The sequence below is a fragment of the Pinus tabuliformis genome, chromosome 1_1, assembly GCF_031772625.1.
Source record: "Pinus tabuliformis cultivar Carrire ecotype Pingquan chromosome 1_1, CPIR1, whole genome shotgun sequence".
NCBI lineage: Eukaryota > Viridiplantae > Streptophyta > Pinopsida > Pinales > Pinaceae > Pinus > Pinus tabuliformis.
Window position 1 is genome coordinate 408,406,577 of NC_142297.1, and position 24,555 is coordinate 408,431,131.

Here is a 24,555-nt window from a genome sequence, read left to right on the forward strand (position 1 = left end):
AGTCCTCCAAGCCTCCTATTTCCTTGCATAGTTTCTCCTGGGTCCTCTAGTTGTATCCTGTGTGATTCTCACCTCACACACTGCTCTGACCTCTGAAATAACTATGCAATCCTGAAGGAGATAATTCCTTCTGCATGGATGAGTTTCCTTTATAGGAAAATTCCTCCAACTGATAGTACACTGTCCCTTCCTTTAATCTCAACTGGGTCTTTCTCTGAACTGACATGCATGAGTTATTTATTAGAGAATATTCAGTTATCTGGAGAACACTAGTTGCATACATGCATGCATTAACTAATTGAACTCTCAATTAGTTCCTCAAACTATTTGAAACTAATTTAACTGGACTTAACTCAGTTAACTGAGCTAACTATTTACAAATCAAATACAACTCATCCTTATCTCCTTAATTAAGGAATAACTTCCTCAATCAATGGGATAACTGTTGCATGTATTCACATAGACTTCATGTTTGATTTTCTCCAACTAATTAACTCAACATCAATTAATTAATTATTTTTCAAACAACTGCTAAGACCAAATTCAAATTTTAATTCTCAATTTTAATTCAGGGACTAATTAGAATTGGAATCTATCCCGAAATGCTATTTATAGCAATGCTATTTTTAGCATTTCTATTTTTTTCTATTTCCAATAGAGTTGGAGTATATCCTAAAATGCTATTTATTGCAATGCTATCTTTAGCATTTCTTGTTGCTATTTCCAACACTCCCTCTCAACAAGAAAGACATTCAACTTGAACCTGATCCTAGACCTTTGGAATGTTCTGCATGCAACACTTCTCTCAAGTGTTGTTGCTCCAGCAACTCTAGGAACACAAAAAATATCCAACCTGAATCAGAATGATACCTCTGTCATCAAAGTCTCCGGCTACTATTGCCGTTGTCGAATGAAAACTCTGCACCTTTGTGCTCTTCAGTATCTGACTGCTCTAGCCTCTGTTACTTTGATCTCTGACTGCATCAATCACACTCATTCCTCCTGCTGCATCCGTGTTGTTGCTGGTCCTATCTGTTATGAAACAAGCTCACAAAAAGATAGAAAATATAGATCAATGCCTTAGAATTCAGCCTCTTCGAGGGGGCAACCTCCTTTACATTACACAAATGAACAATTCTTGGATGATACAAATGACAAGACCTCCTTTCGATATATAGGAGTTTAAGGGGTCATAATATAATCAGAGCCGACATAACAATAATAATGTAAGGGAACAATAAGAACAATAGTGGGCTTCTATGGGGCACAATAATAACAATATGGGGACTACATGGGCACAAAAATATAATAAGGGGGTTGTTCTAATAACAATAAGGGGTTACACTAGTAGTATAGGGACCTAAAATGCCCCTCTCCTTCAAAAAGTGTTGTCCTCAACGCTTGAGTAGTTCTTGATGCTTCTGTATAAATTCTTTTCCTCCCTTGTGGAATCTTCAGCGGGTAAGTTCTTCCACTTGATGAGATACTCTGAAATTGATCTATTTTGTAGCTTTCAATTTCTCAGTTTTGTAACTTCTTTAGGTTCCAATATGATTTTTCCTTCCTTGTCAAGTTCTCGCAATACTGTTTGAACTGGGATCTTCTGCAACTTTTGAATGAGTTCCCACTCCTTTGGGCATATGGATATATGTAAGGCTTGATGTTTGGAGGAACACTTTGTGGAATCAAATGAATAGCATGAGCATGATCACAGATAGGTGGGAGGCCTTTGGGAGTCTCAAATACCTTGGAATGATTTTCCAAAACGTTTTGGAGATCTGGAGAAATACATGATTTCGATGTGGGGTCCTCTAGTGAACATAATTGTGCAATTACACCCCATTGTTCTTTATTTAGAAGCTTTGTCATGTTGTTAGAGTTGATTATATTTCTAGGTTTTCCTTCGATACCCCTCAATTCAACTTCCTTTCCTTCCCAAAAAAATTTCAAGAAAAGTTCTTGAAAATTAAAATCTATCGTACCCAAAGATTGTAGCCATTGGACTCCTAGTAAAACATCAGCACCACCCATAGGAATGGAAATCATTGGGCTATTCAATACATATTCTCCCATGGATAGCTTGATATTATGGCACTTTCCATAGCAATTTATGGTTCCTCCACTTGCAACCATCACCTGACACTCTGGTGTTGGATATAGGAAGCAATTCAATTCCTTGGCTATCTTACAATCAATAAAATTATGGGTACTTCCTGAATCAATAACCACTCTTACCTTTTTCTTCTTGATATGTCCTTCTATGTTGATAGTTTGAGGAGTGGTAATTTCTTCCAATGCATTACAAGATATGGTCGGGTTCATTTCTTGAGACTCGATTTGATCTTTCAATTCTTGAACATTTTTATTCTTGATATGTCCTTCTATATTGATAGTTTGAGGAGTGGTAATTCCGTCCAATGCATTACAAGATATGGTCTGATTCATTTCTTCTTTCTCGATGTGATCTTTCACTTCTTGAACCTTTTTCTTCTTGATATGTCGTTCTATCTTGATAGTTTGAGGAGTGGTAATTCTTGGCAATGCTTTACAAGTTATGGTCGGGTTCATTTCTTCTTTCTCTGGGGTTGGGTCCTAACGTATATCCTCTTCTTTTGATGTTTCTTGATCCTTTTCTTCCTCCTCTTCATACTCTATGTAAAATAATTTCTTCTCAGCACACTTATGACCTTTAGTGCATTTTCTATCACAATTGTAACAAAGCCCTTTTTCTTTTTTTTTTCCAATTGTTGTGGTGTAACCCTTGTAGGTAGTGGAAGGCTAGGAGAAACAACACTTCCCTCTTTATATTTTTGAGGGGTAGACTTCCTTGTTTCCATAATTTTGCTTTCCACTTTGTAACAAAACCCTTTTTCTCTTTTTTCTTCCACTTGTTGTGGTGTTTCTCTAAAGATGGTGTTGCTCTTTGTATCCTCATAATGTGCTATCATTTCCTCTGTGAAAATTGACCACGTAACAAGTTGTTTACGAGAACAAAGCCCTTTTATACCATAAAAATTGATCCGGTTCTAAATATGAAGATGCAGTACATACCTTTTGTAACAATGGTACACCATGTAGATCAAAATATTGCTGCATTTGTAGTATCCAATTTACCGAATCCTTGCCATCAAACTTCCTCATATCGCCTTTTCTTGATTTTAGAAGCTCGATCTTGAAACAATTGTAACTCTATAATTTTAGCTCTTCCAGTTCTGAAATCGTGCCCTACAGTATCCCTCCATGTCCTCTTTCCAATGCCACTAGTCTGATCGAAATTGGATTCTCCAAGAAAGAGTTATGCACAATATCCCAAGATGACCTGATTATATACCTTTTTAGTAGAGCAAACTTGTATGAAGTGCCACGTGTCACTATTTTTACCTTTGGATCTGAAAAATATAAACAGGAAACTACAGTTTGTCCTTTTTCTGTAACTTCTAACGAAATTGCAATCTGATGCCTAGAGAGACAATTACGACGATTTTCCTAAGGTGGCCTGTTTGGAATGTAATTCGGGGGTCTGCAAAAGCCCTAATTTCCTCAGACTATATGTCCACAAATATAGTGAGACATAATCTGAAATTCAGAGCCGACGTTTAGATCGATTTCTTCTCAAATGGGTTTTTGTTTTAGCTTCTGAAACTTCATAGTGAAAGAGTTATAGGGAAACTCCCACGATGACCTGTTTTAGCTTAAATTCTGGAGCTTGCAAAAAGCCTAACTTCCTCAGATCATATCTCTGAAACAATAGCGAGACAAGCTCTGGAATTTGGACCCGAGGTTTAGCGTGACTGCTTCTCAAATGGGTTTTTTTTTTGCTTCTGAAACGTTGCATAAAAAAAGTTATAGCGAAAATGCCACGATGGCCTATTTGGAGCAGCGAAACCCTAGAATCCAAAGCTCTGATACCAAATGTTATGAAACCAGCTCATAAAAAGATATAAAAGATAGATCAATGCCTTATAATTCAACCTCTTCGAGGGGGCAACCTCCTTTACATTACAAAAATGAACAATTCTTGGATGATACAAATGACAAGACCTCCTTTCGATATATAGGAGTTTAAGGGGTCATAATATAATCAGAGCCAACATAACAATAATAATCTAAGGGAACAATAAGAACAATAGTGGGCCTCTATGGGGCACAATAATAACAATATGGGGACTACATGGGCACAAAAATATAATAAGGGGGTCATTATAATAACAATAAGGGGTTACACTAGTAGTATAAGGACCTAACACTATCTCCTAGCACTGCATCCATACTGCACCTCCTCTCATCATGTTGCATCGTGCTGCCCACTACTGTACTGCAACTCAGTTACTAAGAAGTAAGTAACTGATCTCCCAACTGACTTGCTCGTTGGGCTAGAAACACCCTCTGATGCTGAAGCTCCCTCTGTCGCTCCATCTGCATCTATCTCTACCCACTCATCCAGTCTTGCTACTCCTCGTCCGGGCTCCTGTATCAAGGTCTAATCAAAGAGGTTGGGTACCTCAAGGATCTTGCCCCTATTTGAGCCTTCTTGGGACTATCACTTCACATCACCCCACCTCACACCTAGAGGTATGGATGCATGTGATCCCTCTGCCCACATGGCTCGAAATTTCCCCCTACTAGAGATCTTTGCATGAGTGGATGCCTCCACTCAGTCTCCTATCGGCTTCTCCAGTTGTGGCTGCTCCACAACCTCCTGAAGTTCTTTCACCAATTGTGGCTCCTCCATAATTGTCTGAGACTTCTTCTGGCGATGCATGTTGAGAGGTAATGTAGTCTCCCTCTAAATCACCAAGTCTCCAATAGTTGCCTTGCTCCTCAAGGCTTTGCATGCATCTTGAACCTCAAGAGCATACAGGTTCTTGACTCGTGAACCAATCTACTTCACTTGTATTGTGGTGATGTGTCTAAGGAAAACCTTTCCTTTACTAAAGACTACATCATAGACTTTGTCCTCCAACATGGCGATCGATACCAAGTTCTTCTTCAGTCCTGGCACATACTTCACATCTGTCAAGGTGATGCGAGCTCCATGCTCCCTCTAAAAAGCAACTGTTCCCACTCCGGAAACACTATACTTTTCATCATCGCCCATCTCTATGCGCATCTGGAGGTCTTTCTCCTCCAAGGTACTGAACAAACTCTTATCGCCGGTCATGTGGATTGAGGCTCCACTGTCAAGAAACCAACCACAACCCATCATCGATAAAACCATGCATGCGATGAGGGTAAAATCCAATTCGAACTGAGAGGCCAATGCCTCACCTTCAGATCCTTCCGAGGATCCCTTCTTGGTTTTCTTCAATGGACAATTAGTTGCATAAAGGCCCACCTCATGACAACTAAAGAATTGCACTTTAGACTTGTCAATCTTCTTCCCTCCAAGAGATGAACTCGATTTGGGATGAGAATCCTTCTCCTTCCCTTTCCTTGCCTTACTCGCTAAGGTGCAATTTTCTTCATCCTCATTAGATGAAGAACCATCTCTGGTGCTTCTCCTGATCTCCTCTTGCATCAGATCCGACCACAATCGTTCCTAATCTGGCAGTTTCTCTCTTCCATTCACTGAGTCTTGGTAGCTATGCCAGCTCTTAGGAAGATCGAGGAGAGCAAGACTCACCATGTCATCATCGGTTGTCATGATTTCTACACTTCCAAGCTCATCCATGCAGGTGGTGAGCTTTTTCAGATATGTAGAGATCGTGTCACCCTTTTCACACTTGATTTTCCTAAGCTTGTATTTCAGCGCCAGCTTCCTTTGATCGCTATTGTTCTGATATAGATCCTTTAATGTCTTCCACATTGAAAACGATGTCTCCTTCCCATGGAGACTTGAGACAATATGGTATCGAACTCCCTCTAGAAGAATCCTCCTCGCTCTAGCCACACATTTATTCCATTCCGCCAATTATTGGGCATTAGCTGTTGCTGGCTTGGGGAATTCTTGATCAATGAATTCCTTCAAACCATTTTCCTCTGATACTGCTTCCATGCGATCCTTTCAGGCTATATAATTCAAGTTGCCATCCAGGGCATACTCGAGTCTCAAACCATTGAATGCCATTAGTGAACTTTGAGATGTGATAAGAATTTGATTTCTACAATCAAGAACTTCGAACTTCGAACTTCGAACTTCTTCGTATACTATTCTCTTATTTGATCACCTTTGCTCTGATACCATGTAGAAATTTCACCGTAGATTAAACTAATTATGCAATGTACTAAAGCAAAATACTTAATCTACTTCTACAATCAAACTTGTGGAAGCTCAATCGATTTTGAGCAAGATCAAATAGAACACATATAACAGAGAAGAAGACTCAATCACACATGAAACACAGAAGAATACTCTGGGGAAAGCCTCAGCTAAAAACCCTGCTATCTGTATTATCATACAAGTGGAAATATCTTAGGAATACACACAGATTTAGCTCACAAGCTATCCAGCTCTTAGTACAATCCCTCATTGCTGCTCATAGACAGAATAGACAACACATATGCCTTCCTTCAGTTCTTCAAGCCTCCTATTTCCTTGCGTAGTTTCTCTTGGGTCCTCTAGTTATATCCTGTGTGATTCTCACCTCACACACTGCTCTGACCTCTAAAATAACTGTGCAATCCTGAAGGAGATAATTCCTTCTGCATGGATGAGTTTCCATTATAGGAAAATTTCTCCAACTATAGTACATTGCCCCTTCCTTTAATCTCAACTAGGTATTTCTCTGAACTGACATGCATCAGTTATTTATGAGAGAATATTCAGTTATCTAGAGAACACAAGTTGCATGCATGCATGCATTAACTGGTTGAATTCTCAATTAGTTCCTCAAACAGTTTGGAACTAATTTAACTGGACTTAACTCAGTTAACTAAGCTAACTAATTACAACTCAAATACAACTCATCCTTATCTCCTTAAATAAGGGATAACTTCCTCAATCAAAGGGATAAGTGTTGCATGTCTTGACATAGACTTCATGTTTGATTTTCGCCAACTAATTAACTCAAGATGAATTAATTAATTATTTTTCAAACAGCTGCTGAGACCAAATTTGAATTTTAATTCTTAATTTTAATTCAGGGACTAATTAAAATTGGAATCTATCCCGAAATGCTATTTATAGCAATGCTATTTTTAGCATTTCTTGTTCCTATTTTGAACAATTTTGTGAACTTGTGTATAATTTCATGTATTCTTGTGCCCTGCTATTCTAACATATGAAATTTTATGAGGAAGCACTAATCTAACAATGTGAACATTTGCATGCATTAATGCATTTATATAATTATGTCCTTAGCTATGTATGTTTATTGATTGCCAAATTATTTTTGAATAAATGTGTAGTTTAATATGAACATTAATTTGGGTGCAATAACAATATGTACAAACACTAATTATGTAAATTATATTTATATGTTGCTTATAAATCATTTATTGTAAATTTTAAGTTATGGTTGAAAACCCACATTATAGAATTATGTGGGTAGGTTTTGGTAGAGAGCTAAGGTTAATGATAATGATTATGGATAATGAGTTTGGAGATGGTTATTGATGGAATTATTGGCCAATTTAATTGATGAAGTTTTCATTGTAGTGATGTAGTGTTAAGAGATTACAAACCAACTCCTAATTTCACTATGAAACTCATACTAGATGTAAATTCCATGTTGAACATAAAAAGAATTACATATAGTTATTTCTTTCTATATATATATATATATATATATATATATAACCTAAATACGTTACTCCACACTCAACAATATATCATGTTAAAATATTTTACTTGTAAGACTTTTTCTATTTTATATAAAATTTATATTTTTAAATACCAATTATTAATTATATGTTAATTTTTTTAATAATTTTTAATTTTTATATTTAAAATTTATTTATAAGTTTACAATAAATATTTATATATGTTAAAGTTTAGAATAAATATTTATTTTTTTATTATTAATATTTTTTAAAATATTATTATTATTTTTTTAAATATTATATGTAAATTTTATATAATTTTAAAAAATCGTATATTTATGAAATTGTTTATTGGACAGGAATTTAAGAATATAATATTATTTTTAATAAAATTGAAATTTTATATTTTTTAAATATATAAATAAATTTAACCCCTACCAAACAATAAAAAAATAAACGCCTCATCTTGCATGATCTCGTTAAACAGAAAACACGCATCCACTATAATGTTTTCCTGAGTCGTCGTGGCATGGATGTTAAGAACACTCTGGCCTGCCATCTATACTATCGTCTCCGTTATCACGAGTTGCAAGTCTTTTTTGACACCGCAGGCTATGCACAATCGAGAGAAACTCATCAAAAGAAGGTGCGATACCGGTCCGACTGTATTGAAAATTGGAAAAAGGCTCTGATCGAATTTACAGGGAGAGAGGGTTCAACCTGAAGACATATGATGGGTGAGACAAGGACCTCCCTCTTCGTTTTATCTCTTTCAATTTGTTGGAATGAGTGGTATCTCACAATTTATCTTCGTAAGTGTTTCTTACGGGTAATTTCTTTGTCAATATTTCCTTTTTCAGTGACGAGGGGCCATTGGTCGACAATATCGTGCGAGAAGTTATTAAAACAAAAGTAAAGGATGACGAACCAAAATTTCGAGAGAACGATGTCAGATGAAGAATGTTAACACGAACGCCGCTATATAGTTGTGGATGATAGCAACGCCATGTCCAGTGATTAATTACAAATAAAAAAGCATTTTTTTTTGTTATTTATGGAAAAGATTTGTAAGAAACACAGTTTTAGCGGTTTTTTATTTTTATTTTTTAAAATTAAATTTATTGGAGTGTCTCCCAACATACTGGGTTAGACAGGGCGGTTCCCAATATCACACTCTTGTTTTTTAGTGGAAAAGCATTGGGCTTGCAATTTCTGATTCTGATTATTAATGGGAGAGCTCATTAGGTTATAAAAGCTTTTATGGTAATAATTTCTTTGTCAAGTAATGCTTCTGCACTTCTCTATGTGTTTCATTGTCGGGTCTGTTTCATTGGCTTCTCCTTTAATATATTTAGAAAAGTATGGTTTCTGGTTCATTTTATCTTAGTGTATTAATGGTTTCTCTTTTAATATATTCAGAAAAGTATGGCTTGTTTATTCATGTGTGAAGCTACATGAACTTCAAATATATAGTTTAGATGATTCAAATATATAGTTTAAATGAAGCTCAGCATCAAAGTTTTAGTTTTCTTTTCTTTGTTAGAAATAATTTAGTTCGAGATCTCGTTCACCATCTGGGCCATTACGCTGATGCCACCTACCTATCACGGATGGATGCCAAAAGGTCAACGGGTGGTGATAGGAAGGATAAGATCGAGTTGAAACAGACGGTTTGTTTGTAGGTCTAAAATGGGTTTTATAAGGAATATTATAAAATAATAGTGGAAATAATAAAATAAGATTAAATTAAATCATCAAATTTTAGAAGGAAAAAAGAAAAATTTATTTTTTCAACACATATTTTCAACTTATCTCCCTACAATTTTACTCAAATTTCAAGTCATACCACTTGTTGGATTATGATTTAATTCTTCATCTAAGGAGTACCCATGTTGCATACTTTCGATGTACCCTGCTACATGAAAAATGAGAAATACATGGAAAACCATGATTGCAATCATGTTTTTTCATGTATTTCCCATTTTTCATGTAGCACGATCCATTAAAAGTATGCAACATTGGTACGACTTGGATAAAGAATTAATTTTTGCATCGAACAAGCTATTTTTCTTGAAATTTGAGTGAAACCGTAGAGAGATAAGTTGAAAATCAGAGTCGAAAAATCATTTTTTTTTTCTTTTTACTCCAAATATATTGAGACACCCACCATGGTTGACATCATCATCTTGAATCCTATTGGTTCTTATAAATTTGGTTTTGGTGGTAAATTTTTGTTTTGAGACCTATTTTAGACCTCAAAATTCATCTAATGTAAGGCTTCTCATATAACGCTTGACAAGTTGAAGGATGTTATCCAACAAGAATGCCATAAATTCTTTGGGAGTATAAATATCTCACTTGCACATCATATTAATGCGTTAAAACCCGATATCCAACCTTTCAGGAAATTTCCTAAGCAAATGGATGATATGTGTAGTATATTAAAATAGGTCCAAAAATCACGTTTCACTTCAATTTTGTAGTCTAATATAGGACCAAGTTATTTTTCTAGTGAAACTAGTTCCCTTAGCTTACGTCATTAGTTCCAATTCAATATTGACAATGAAAATTTTGATGACATAAATGTGAAATTGGTTAGCCTAATTGAAGCACTATTTTCTTCTTTGCTAAGTTCCCTAAAATAAGATGTTTCCTATCATTTCTCTAGTCACCCCTCCCATCCACCTTGATGCTCAGCAATTTCAATATCATATTAGTGGTGAAAAACAAAACAACATATTAATTAATTTAAGAAAAAAAATCTTTAAAACCAATATCACAATTTGTGGGAAAACTCTTACTTTAGTCATATCACCAAAGTATGAAAAACTAGAATGGTCTATTATACTTCTTTCACAATCATATTTCCATGTGGTAGTGTATGAATTTTATATAGTTATTATATTTGTAATGGTTTTTGTTTTCAAATAAGAAGTTAGAGGGTTTCTATTATGAAAGGAAAAAATAGGAACACTAGCTAGAACCCTTACATAATTCATTTAACTCTATCAAAACCTTGCATTCTGGGGTCCAATACACATGCAATCTAATTTTCAACATATTTTCCTAATAAATATAAAGATATGCCTACTAACAATCATAACAAAGGTACCTAATAACAAACTATATTTGTACTGCGTTAAAAACAATATTTAGCAAGAGGGACTTCAAAAATTGGTAGTTCCATGCACATGGACTAATCAAAGCTCAGGAAGGATGGTTAAATTCCCAATAGGGGACACATCACCCCAACGCTCTTCAAAAGGGTGCAAGGCATTAAGTTCTAGGATGATGTGACAGTAGATGTGAAAGAAATTTATTGGTACACATCACCAGGCAACAGGACCACTTGAGACATCACCCTAGTGGTTTTTCCCTAGAGTTATCCAAGTCAGACACAAGTTATTTCTTTGGGGTGACAAGGTACTCGTACAACGTGGATAGAAGACACATGGTGAGATGTTAGTGGCTAACAAAGTGACATGGAGCCACGGTGATATGATGACATCAATGAGACATGTGGCACAAATAGGAACATGACACATGGTACACATATTTGTTGTTTTTGGGTGGCCAAGTGGGTCAAAAATAAGTGACACATGGCACCACTTAGCGAGTGACGTGACCCTGACTATTTTAGATGTTGTAGTGACATAGAGTTGGAAATACATGTCATCCCGATAATTATTTATTTTTTTAGTGGTTGCAATGGAAGGTCCCACCGGGAAATGTCACCCAAACGGGATTCGAAGGAGAACTCATTTTAATCTCCAGGGTGATTGGGCACCTAAACATGGTGGCATACAAGCTGGCATATAGTTGGTGCAGTAGGCCAATGAATATTACACAGGTAATGTGTGGCATGACCACCAAGAACATGTTTTCATGACATGTAACCCTGGCAGAAATATCTTGATGATAAACAAAGGTGCTCTAGTGGTAGTTTCTAGGAAAATAAAGCTAGGGGATAAAACACATGTCGAGGACATGGTCTTGTGCATAATTTTGTGATAGGGGCTAAGTTTATCTATAGTATTGAATGAAAGGCTAGGGGCTAAATGTGCTCCAAGACTTAGTTGTATGTGTGGTTATATGGTTAAACGGGCTTATGCATGTGATCCTAACATGAACGGGTTGGTACATTTTGGTGTTTTGTGCCATATTTGGAGGCTTAACCAGCAAACTAGAAATTCTCTAAAGTTCATGAATACGACAAGAAAAAGTTGGAAGTTGTTTGGTAGAATGGACAATCTTGGGGATATTTTGGTAAATTTTCCAAATCTGGTAGTTTGCCATATTTAGAACAGCGGATAAATTCATACTAAACCCTGTAAAAATTCTAGAATTGAAGAAAATAGTAGTTAAACTGAGTTCCTCACCTTAGAACAACTGAAGCAGAGATAAAAGACAACATAGACACGTCAAGAAGACTTAACATAAGTGGTAGATTAGCTGAAAAATATCAATTCATGCAAGTTAAAGACAAGAACTTAACGAAAAGCTCTAAATCTATAAATATCAGCTCTAATTCTTTATAAGCATAATTAAATTCGCAAAAAGGTTGGTGTTGCTAGTGTTGTTGTAGGTTTATTTGTGTGTTTTAGTGCATTCATCATATATCAAAGAAGGTGTTGAAGGTGATTTTTGGTGATTACATGAGGTGAGATTGTTTTGTTTTTATTAAAAAGAGTGACCTTCATGATTTGAGATTTAAAATGGTAGAAAGATTAACCAAGGAGGTAAAGTAAGTGGTCTTGTGAATTATGGGTTGTAGCTGCTTCCAGGAGTGGGTTGTAAAAAATAAAAGGTAGTAGCTCCTTTCAGCGGTAGCTGATAAATAACAAGGAAGTAGATCCTTTCAATGGGAGTTGATAAATCATTGGTAGTAGCTCATTTCATTGGTAGCTGATAAATCAGGGGCAGTGGCTAATTTTAGTGGCAGCTGATAAATGAATGGTAGTAGCTTCTTCTAGTGGTAGTTGACAAACTAGGGAGTAGTATCTTCCTTTTTGTGGGAGACAAAGTACTTTGTAAAAGTAAGTTGAAGCACTCCTTTGTGAATGTTATTAAGGAAAAGGATTAAAGAATCTATGTGCTTAATATGTCCTTATTTTATTGATGCTTGTGTTTCTTATATGTATGATCTCTAAATTTTTTATTGGTTTTTAAGTATTCTTTACTTTGTGAATTTTTTTTAATAAAATTTTCACCATATTGATTGACCTAAACCCCAATCTCAGTATTGTCACAATTTCTAACACTATGTGTAATTCTTTCCAAGTGTGTATTTGGGGTTCAAGAAGTGGAATATCATCATATTTGATCTCATGAAGGTGCTGAAGTGGACCCTAAAAGAAAATCTATGATGGAATGGTCAATCCGCAAAAACTTGAGGAAACATAGATTTTGTTTAGGATTGATATGCTATATCCACAATTCTGTTAAGAATTATGGTGAAATAGTAGGACTATAATAACATTATAAAATAAGGAATCATGTTCTTGGACTCAACAAGAAACAAAGGGCTTTAAAAATTTTGAGACTATCTGTACAACTATTTTCATAGCCAAAGTTAACTTGGCCAAAAACCTTATGATGGAGTGCCATGCCTCAAGCCACGGAATTGGTGCAATTTCAATGCAAAATGAAAACCCCTTACCTTTGAAATTATCCAATTTAAAGGAAATGTTAGACATACTACATGCAAACAAAAATTGATGTCCCTACCTAATAGAAACACTTCAAAGTAAAAATATCATAATATCTTGAAGCACTTCTTGGAGAAGTTATTTTCTTTAGAAGAGAAACAAAATATGTTTAGAAATATGATAGGTTATGACTTTGAAATTATCTACAAAAAAGGAAAACATAATATGGTGGCAGATGCAATTTTAAGGAAAGAAGAAAAAACAGAGGGTTGACTATGTGTTATTTTTATTCCACAATCTGATTGGGTGGAAGAAGGATATATTCGAAGAAAGATCATAAGGTATGTAATATAATTCAACAATTTCAAGAGGACACAAGTGCAACAAATAAATTTGTGTGGAAGAATGATCTATTGTATTATCAAGATTGCAATATTTATGTAGGAATTCCCAAACTTAATCAAATGGTCCTTTTGCAATTGCACACTAACAAAGCTACCAACTTAACGAGAACATTACCAAGTTCTAATTTTTTCATAGGATTCATTTAGTGGTTTTCTTTATCCCCGAATCAAAAAATGGTGCTACCAATAACACCCCTTTTTCGTGTAGTGGATAAAATTGTGATTTTTTAAAAACTAGAACCCTAACAATTGGTATCATCCTTAACATTGACCCCCAAATCCAAATTGATGTTACCAATAACACCACTTATATTTTTGGGGTTAAAATTATGAATTAATTGAAATTATGGCATTGACAATTGGTACCAACCAAAAATAAAAAAATCAACTATACATCCAAAAGTGGTAATACTTGTTTTTAATTAATTGATTACTATGTATTTAATAATTTACAATAAAATAATTAAATTGAAAAAAAATATAACTTTTTTTTGTTTTTTTTTTCTAGAGGGAGAAAATAAATTTAATTTTAAAAGGTAACAAAGCACTGTTTCGTTTTAAAAATATTGAAAAGCACAAAATTTTAGAAATAGTGAAAAAATGATCATATAGATTAGCCTCTGCAATATGATATTGGTTAGTATCATATATAAGGCATTTCATGCTGGTAAGGGTCTAAATCTGGAAAAGGGGGTTGGATTGTGACCTTTGGGAATAAAAGGAACAAAATATATCATACTTGCTAAGTGAAGATGAATTATAGAGTAAATTCTCTATCATTCAAAGAGAAACAAATGTGTTTATGGGTCCCATGATTTGTTTAATATATAATGTAAAAATATTATTTCTAGTAAGAACCTAGACACATCTTTTTTTCAAAGACAATCCCACTCAAGTTCTATCTCCTAATTTCCAATTGAGGTAGAAGCTCTTAAGAGGATAGTGTAAAGAAGTATCATTGATTTCATATGTAAGATCCATTTCCTGGGCCCTATCCCATTTAATTTTGAACACTTTTGTTGAGGGGGTTTTCTCCTTGTCAAATGTGAAAACAATATATGAAGTTGATCCCTCAATTCCTTTAGCAAGTATAACCATTTCTATCTAACATATTTCCCATGAGCATGATTTTTCCAGGTAGATATGGAATAGAGAGCATGGACCCCTTTCTCTATCATCCACACCTTAATTTGAGCTAAAGATAAGTCATGCATTAAGGTGTGTTGATCCTAAATTATATCCCCCATATCTTGATACTTCATCCATTACCTAGAACCCAAGAGAGTTGGTCTTCGATGATAGTAGCAAACACTTTACAAAGTTTCCAAATAGGTGATCCTATTATGTCTAGGAGATGGATTTCCAAGCTTCTTAACACCCCTCTACATAGTTATGTATTCCTAATAACTTCTTTCATCCATGTTGAAGGGACAATGAGAGTATTGTCATAAAATATTGGCTCCTAAGGCTTGATTTATTAATAGTGTCGGTTCTCTTGTTATTAGGCTTCTTATATCATACCACACACACACACACATGATATTCCAACTGACCAAATTATGCTTCATATTGCGACTAGATTTCCCTCCGTTGTATAAAAATGTTAGAGATATCTCCATATCATCTACATAATACTCACTAGAGCCAAAATGATGGAACTGAGAAACATGAGGGGGATGGTGGGGTCGAGAGGGGTGGTACTAAAGAAGATTTTATTAGGACATGACCTCAAGGATTGAACTATTGCACCCTTGAGCTTCCCAATTTATTTTTATATTTTAAAGGATTGACATCTAGTTGAAGGATTTAGGATGGATAAGAGCACATAGAATACAAAAATAGTTTAAAATTTCCTAGTGTGTATGTAGGGAAAATTTAGGAGTTCTAACTATTTGAAGAATTTTTTAGTATTGACATTCCACTTTTATATATTGGTGTAGGTGTTGTTAAATCCCCACCTTAAAGCATCTATGAAATCTTTTAGTACCTTATTGAATCATTGAGTTATAAAAAATGGTTGCCTCTAAAAATAGTGTTATCGGTGAACTAGGAATGATTTATTAGTTTAACTCCTAAAACTATTTTAATTCCTAACAAGTCTCCACTTGGCCTTGTATCATGTTCTACTTTATGTTCAAGAATTAGACCATCAATATGGGCAAGAGGGTAACATTATATAAATCCACAAGGTCCTGAAACATGGAATTGAACTCCCATTTAACAAGGGAGAAATCTAGGGACTTTGTATACAGGATTTGATCCAGTAAATTAACTCCTCTACAAAGGCAAATTTTCTTAACATTACAAAAAAAAGTGATGCATGACCCTATAAAAATTATTTTCCATATCTAAATTTATTGCCATTCCTTTCTGTTTCTTAGCCCAACTAGAGTGGATGGCTTTCTGAACTAACATAAAATTATCATTACTTTATCACTTCTTCACAAATTGCCCTTGTTCCTCGTTGATAATGTTTGGAATTATATATCTTAGTCTTTGAAATACAATTTTTGTTAGGATATTATACTAAGAATTATATAGTGATATGGATCTAAATGTTACAGAGAAGGGTGAATTGTGATCTTAAGGAATAAAAGTATAAAATAGAAATTTATTGCACCCCTACTTTCATTATTCCACTGAATCGGTCGAGTTCCTCTGAGTGTGTAGCGCAAATCAATCTTCATAATCTAATAGGCTCTATAAAAGTAAATGGTGAAGCCATCTAGTCCTAGATCCTTGTTTGGCTCAAGATCCAACACACACAAGAAATAATAATAATAATAATAATAATTTAATTTTAAGGTCACGACCAAGTGAGACACCAAATTGGTGTATGTGACTCCCCCTTTTATTTTGGACAAGGTACCCACCTCCACACAATGATTTAACTTCTAAAATCTATGGAGCTTTACATACTCTACCCCCTTTGGATTTGAACTTGTAACCTCTTATGAGGAAGCATGTCATCCTTTATCATTATCAATAAGGTGTCGTTATCTACATCAAATAACCTTATGGAAATAGATTGAAGCATGTTGTACAAAGCTACATATGAAGTTGGCTCTCTTTCATAAAAAAATAATATTAGAAGTCTTTTAAATATCGAATAATAATAATAATAATAATAATAATAATAATCCCGAGAAGGGTGACGAAGTGGAAAAAGGGTTGGGGGAGCAAGTTTCACCACCCCACCAACCAACACGGCCCCACTCCCCTCGCCCACCTAGAGAACATGCAGGGCACCACCCAACGAGCTTGCTTTTCATTCATTGCCACAGTTGGCCACACATGAGAATAAACTTTGGTAGATACACCAAGGAAAGTAGTGGGTGATAATACCATTCTCATGCACAAGCCGACCCACTGCACAATCATGTCAATTCCTTCACATTCAATTATACACCATTGATGGTTACCTTATTGAAATTCTACATGATGCCTGAGCTATTCTTAAGTAAATTTAGAGAAAAAACTCCTTATCTTAGGGTGGTATTGATAGCTCCTTTCCTTACCAAGTCCTCCCTTGTGCGTTAGGGGTTGTATCCAAATGTCAATGTCTTCCTCGATGCTAAGCATACTAGATTTTTTGTGAGCCCACTCCATGATCAACTTTGAGTCTTAGAAAAAAAAGCAAGCATAGCTTATTTCCTTCCTCTTCCTTGACTGAGGAAGGTGCTAGCCTGCATGGAAGTCAATCTTACTAGGCTTCACTCCAGGGTCGAATTTCATCATTTTTCAATGCAACAAGCTATTTGTGTTAGCATAGCAATGACAACTTGTTAGCATGCCCCTTTCGGAGCTAGGTAGTATATGCAAGTTTAGATATGTTTGGTTGCTTAAAGTTTACAGTTAAAACAATTAACTTTGGTCTAGTTTTAGCCATTTTTTGCGGATGGCTCTACTTGCACTCCTATTCAATTTCTTGGGGATTTAGTTAGAAATTGAAGGTGTAATCTAGCCACAACCACTCTAGTCATCCCTAGGGTGACACCTCCCCCTCTCTTGCTTTACTCTCTCATAGCAATGCTTAGGATGTGACTCAGGGTGTGATGCAGTGATGCCTACTATCAAGAGCAAGGCCACTCCAGATCCTAGATTTACGCTTAGTGTTCAGTAGCATGCTAGAGGGAATTAACCCTTTAGCCGATATAAGAAGACATCACTTAGGTTCCGTAAGAGATCTCCAATGAGAGCCGCAATTTCGCAAACACTGAGATTCTTATTGAGGTTTCTACTAGGTACTAAATGTTGGTGATATAATGGGTAGACACAATTAGTACATGTATATAGTGGATATCGACTGGCATATCAAATTCCTCCTCGAAAGAGTCTTGGTAGATTGCAATGAGCTCAAGAATGGCGTTATTATTTTTGTGAATCAAGAGAAATGTTTTATGATGGCAATGGACCATAAGCTTGCAAGAATTGAATGATAATTAGGGCCTCCCCCTGATCCTGGTCTTGGTAGATTGCAATGAGCTCAAGAATGGTGTTATTCTTTCTTTGAATCAAAATAAATGTTTTATGATGGAAATGGACAATAAGCTTGCAAGAACTGAATGACAATTAGGGCCTCCCCCTAATCCTGATGGCTCTTGTAGCATCAATAAGGAGCCCATACATGTTAAAGCCATGGACTCCTAAAAATAGATATGCATGTGCAACCGCTTCTTACTTTTTATTTTCCTTATGTTCTCTTGTCTTAGCAAGATGTTGAAGAAAGGTTGCAATGGCCATCTAGACTATTCAAATATTTTTTATTTTGTTTTCAAAAACTTTTTTCTACCCTTTGCAATTTTGGAACAACTAAAGTTATATATATGGTTTGGTTGCGGACGATGTAAATATATGATATCTACTAATACAATTTTTTAGTTCAGAAATAATAATAATAATAATAATAATAAATATTATTATTATATTTATTTAGTGGCCAAGTCCAACCAAATTAGTATATAAGACCTCTTTATATGTGAAATGTGCAACCATTTAACTATTAAAAAATTTAAAATATACATACTCTAACCCCTTTTAGAATTAAACTTGGTAACTTCTTCATTTTATATATATATAAACCATCGTAGTTAAGCTAACTCTTATCTTATCCCTTTGAAGCTTCATCATACGTATGAATGATGTGTAACATTAATTTAGTCTATCTATAATTTACGTGTTTGACCCTTCCTAACAAGTGTGCAGGTGAGCGAATCTACCTAAATTTAAGGGTCTTCGTCTTCCCACCAATAGCAAAGAAAACGTAAAGCTTGAAATTCATTGCATGTTCTTCGCTTCGTGGATTTTTTTGATTTTATTGTGTAGTTTATCTTGAGTAGGCCTTCCTAAATATACTTCTAAAAGAGGTTTATTTAAATGGATTATTTACTATATCGTTGAAATCTTGTTAATAGATAGTTCTGGCAAAATTGTTTTACGTACGTAAGCGGTTGTTAATAGAAATAGAAAGAAAAGGTTATGGGAAGAATTCAAGGGTCGATGTTGTTGACCCGGACAAAAATGTGGAGGATCAGCGTGCGGACAAATCTCTCGATAATATTTATAATGCAATGGTAGTTGACAGGACGGTGGGACATCAGAATGGTGAGACATTAATGGTTCGTTACTGGAAAAGAACAGAACTAAGCATAAGCCAACCTTGTATCAACTTCGATGTTTTTCAACGAAATTTGTTTTTCTCAAGTTTATGATTTTGTTTAGAAAATTTTGTTTAGGTTCTCTTTCATGTTTAAATTTCCCCATTTTATATGTGCATAATTTTTATTACAAAATTTTGAAACATTTATCCTGCAAAATGTTGTTTGATTAATTATTTTATTTAAACATTATTGAAATAGCTATTTTTATATTCAATTATTTGAAATTTTAATATGAAAAAATATATAATATTCTCCATATAACTGAAATAACATTTAAAATTATTAATACTTTTTTATTATTAAAATTAATTTTGAGAAAAAAATGTATATATAATAAATGAAATTATTTAAATGCATTTTTGTTATCGTAACGTTTTTCTAGTTGAATGTTTTGTTGAAAATTAAATTAGGTCAAACAATACTAGTTTGAGGATTTATGCATTTCATTAAGTCATATTGAGCAATTAGTCACAAAAAAAAAACTTCAATTTTATAGGTATTAATAATCTTGATAAATTGAAAATAATTATACATATATATAATATTCATAAAATATTTAAAAATAATTTTAATTTTTATAAGTGATAATAATTTCGATAAATTAGAAAATTGTAATGTTCATAAAATATTTAGAAATAATCCAATGCCCAATGCTTATTAATATTAATTATGAGAAGAAGAATTTCAATTGCTTATGATATTTGACTCTTGGAGGAATGCGCTCTGGCGACTACGGCTAGGGTTCGGCTGTGTGCTCAGTCGGCACAGACTGCTCAGTGCAGAGAACCAGCAAGGACCTGACGACCTGCGCAGGCTTTTCAAAACAAAAGCGGAAAAGGCGCAGGATAAATGGGAGACCCCCAGGGGGGGGCCTCTGCAACCTCCCCCAGCGTACATGTAATACATCAACACAATGAGAGATCAATCCGATTTGGATCAATCTATGAGAACGTCATCAATCCAGAAATCTCACGCCAGAATGAACGCAAAGGAAAAGAGAACTTGAAAGATAAGGTAAATGGAGAGACTGTGAGGCCAACCCCAACAGAGGGTACTCAGAAGGTCTCTTCAACCACATGCAAAACAATAGCCACAGATCGACCCAGAATCGAACTGCCAGGGTTAATAATAGAAGCACGAACCCAATACATGACTGACCATGCACTCATTGGGAAGTTTATAGGGTTTTGGCCGATGGAGAAAGCCCTGTACAGTTGGATTTCTGCGAAGTGGAAACCTAAGGGAGATGTGACAGTCCAGTTAGGCCCAAAAGGGTTCTTCACTGCAATCTTTTTCTTTCTGGAATACAAATATAGAATCCTGGTTGAGGGTCCTTATGTCTTCAACTCGGTCGGCCTATATATGAGGGAATGGGGTCCCAGATTCAACCCAGATCAGGAGGATCTTACATGGGCACCAGTCTGGATAAGACTTTATGGATTACCAGATGAATATTGGGATGAGAACATTCTGAAAAACATAGGAAATGGCTTAGGGGAATATATTAGGACTGTTGAAGAAACGAAACTCCGAAGATTCACATCCTACGCTCGCTTATGCGTCTTCATGCGCCTGGACAAACCCCTGCCGGAATCGGTAAGTCTCTCTCACCGTGATTATGAGTGGATTCAGCCTTTAGACTATGAACATGTTTCGTTTCGCTGCCGCAAATGCCATGCCATAGGGCATCTATTTAGAGACTGCCCCCTGAATGTTCAAGAAAATGTCCCTTCACCCTCTGAATCACAGCCCAAGGATGGCTTCACCAAAGCCCTAACTCGCAAGAGAGTGCACAAAAAACCACCCATAGGGAAGAAACCCAAATCGAATACAGGCCCTGAACATTCAGTCAGGAACAGCTTTAGAATCCTGGCTAATATCTCGGATGAGCACATCACCTCCCCCCCTCCAAGTTCTGACCACCCCTCTTCCTCTTCACAGCCACCTCCCGAGGCCCACCCTTCCAAAACCCACCCCTCTAAAGACCCCCCTATCCTCATTGTGGAGAGCAAAGAGAAGCAACGGGACAAAGAAAACGAAATGGAGGTTGATGGATCCTCAGGCCCCGCCCAGGATCCAAGTATTCCCGCGGAAGAAGACAACCAGGTGCAACAAATGGAGGAAGAGCCGGAAAGTATAGATCTATATGGTTTAGACATACTTGAACTAGAAGCAACATGCAAGAGAAAAGCATATGAAAGTATCCCAGAACTACAGCTGGACAAACTGGAAATGGTCATTTCCAGGGCCTACTATCAAAATCAGCTTGGCATTCAGCCAGGCAGTCACTGGGATCTCAGCCAAACCCCAAAAGACTCCAAAAAAAGAGGAAGAAGAACAGACCTCCAAAGAACAATCGCGCTCGGAAAGATTCTGGTAGACTCCGCTAAGTATGCTAAGCTTACGAAGTACTACAAGCCCTCCCCCAATAGTGAATCATGAAGCTCATATCATGGAACCTCAGGGGGCTCAACGGCCCAGGAAAGCTCAGAATGCTTAAAAATATGACTAAAATGGAAAAGCCACAAATTTGTTTTTTCCAGGAAACAAAATGTAACAGCACTACTTTAGAAATAATCTTCTCCAAAGCATGGTCAGGATGTCAATCAGTCGCTGTAGATGCATTGGGCGCTTCAGGGGGATTAGCCATTGCATGGAACTCTCAAGCCCTTACTCTGTCGGACTTCCATGCCTCTCACAATCTCATTCAGGCCACCTTCCACATAGTTGGCACAAATATTCATGGGAACCTCTCGAATGTTTACTTCCCTCAGGAATCAAAGGAAAAGATGGCTCTCCTTCACACTTTAGAAGTCCTCAACGCCAATCGCAAGCACCCTCTATGGATTACGGGAGGGGACTATAATATGATCACAAATTTAGAGGAGAAGCTTGGAGGCAGAAACAAGCTGGAGGAGGAAAATACCCACTTCAAAAACTTTATTCAGAATGCATCCTTGATAGACTTACAGTTTTGCAATGGCACTTTTACGTGGAGCAACCGTAGAATAGGCCCTCATCAAATAGCCTCCAAGCTGGATCGCTTTCTCATATCAGATAATTCGATCCACTTAGGGGGGAATTTCTCAGTGGCCATTCTACCTCACTCTGGCTCTGATCATTGGCTGATTTCCCTACAATGGCAACGCCCAGGCAATAAAACGCGAATACCTTTCCGTTTTGAGGAGTTCTGGTTCACTCATCCCTCTCTCAGAGACTTCGTCAACTCCACATGGACCTCCTTCTGCCCGCAAGACGGCTCCAAAATGTTTCAGTTTCAACAGAAACTCAAACATCTAAAGCTATGCCTCAAGAGATGGAACAGATAGACCTTTGGAAACATATTCAAGGAGCAAAATGATCTTCAAAAAGCACTGGAGGAACTGCAAAGAGAAATAAGCACATGCGGGCATACCGAGCGGACACTCACACAGGAACAGAGCATCCACATTTAGCTAGAAGAAAGAAGAAGGAGGGAGGAGATATACTGGAAACAAAAATCAAGAATCAGATGGCTCAAAGAGGGAGAAAGAAATACAAAATTTTTTCACAGAATAACAGTGCAACGCAGAATGGGCAACAATATCCCGTACATTCAAAAACTAGGAGGAGAAAAGGTGGAGCAACATGAGGAAATCGAAAAGACTCTCCTCGAACACTTCAAGCAGGTCCACCACGAACCTGACGTCAACAGAAATCCGGCAATTGAAAGAATTACCCGCAATATACCAAAATTAGTCACTGAAGAGCATAATGAGCTCCTCCTAAGCCCAATTCGAATGCCGGAAGTAGACAATGCAATGACTCAGCTCAAAGATGGAAAAGCTCCCGGCCCGGATGGTTTTACCACTACTTTCTTTCACAAGTTCTGGGATTTGATTAACATGGATGTTTGGGAGGTGGTGGAGGAGTCGAGAGTTGCTCATTGGCTACTTCCCTCACTCAACACCACCTTCATTGCCCTGATTCCAAAAGAAGAGGATGCACTCAAACCGGGCAAATTCCGGCCCATAGCACTATGCAATGTCATATACAAGGTCATTTCTAAAGTCATCGCAAACAAGCTAAAGCCCCTCCTGCCATTGCTCATCTCGCCGGAACAATCAGGTTACGTGGAAGGGAGACAGATTTTAGACGGAATCATCCACACACATGAGATTGCACATACTCTCAAGCACTCAAAGCAGGCAGGTATGCTCCTTAAACTGGATCTTTCCAAGGCTTTTGACAAACTCAGTTGGAATTATATTCAGCAAATGTTATATGCTTTTGGTTTCAGCCCCACTTGGGTTCGTTGGGTTATGAGCCTTATCTCCTCTTCTAGCTTCTCCATCCTAGTAAATGGGATCCCCTCTCGCCCTTTCTATCCCTCCCGAGGTATAAGGCAAGGTGACCCACTCTCCCCCTTCCTCTTTGTTTTGATGGCTGAGGGACTGGGTCATCACATCAAGAATGCCCTCCTCATGCACCAGCTTAAGGGTATCTCCATTCACCACCTGCCAGCTACCTCCCATCAGCAATTTGTTGATGACACGATGTTGTTTGGGTACCCATCTGTTCAAGAAGCCTCAATTTTCAAAGTTGTCCTCACTGATTTCACAGAAGCCTCAGGGACCAATATCAATTGCTCCAAATCGCAGATTTTCTTTTTCAACACTCCCCCAGTAGTCAAGTCGGCCATAGTCCGTATCTTGGGATTCCCTATGGCCACACTCCCCTCAAAGTATCTTGGAGCTCCCCTCACTACCTCAGCCATCACTCACTCCTCTTGGCGCAATTTAATTGAAAAGCTTGAATCTCAGCTCAATCAATGGACTCACAGAACCCTGAACCTTGTCAGCCGGGCGGTTCTTATCAAAGCTGTCCTTCAAGCTATGCCGTTGTACCTTTTTTCCATCTTGGCAGTGCCTAAATGGGTCCTAAAAAGACTAAGGAAAATTCAGAGAAATTTCCTTTGGGGGAGCAATGCAACCAATCGCAAGTGGGCTCTGGTAAAATGGAGCACAGTTTGCAAGCCAAAGGCAAAAGGAGGAATTGGACTAAGGGATCCGGAGCACAGCAATGCCATCATGGGAGCCAAGATCTGGTGGCAATGGCTCACCAATGCAGGCAAGCCGTGGGTCACTCTATGGACAGCCAAAT

General features: G+C 36.7%; 1 pseudogene; it reads left to right on the top strand.

The window, feature by feature from the left end:
* LOC149213414 (toll/interleukin-1 receptor-like protein) overlaps positions 1-24,555 on the top strand; it is a 172,795-nt pseudogene that overhangs the window by 47,713 nt on the left and 100,527 nt on the right.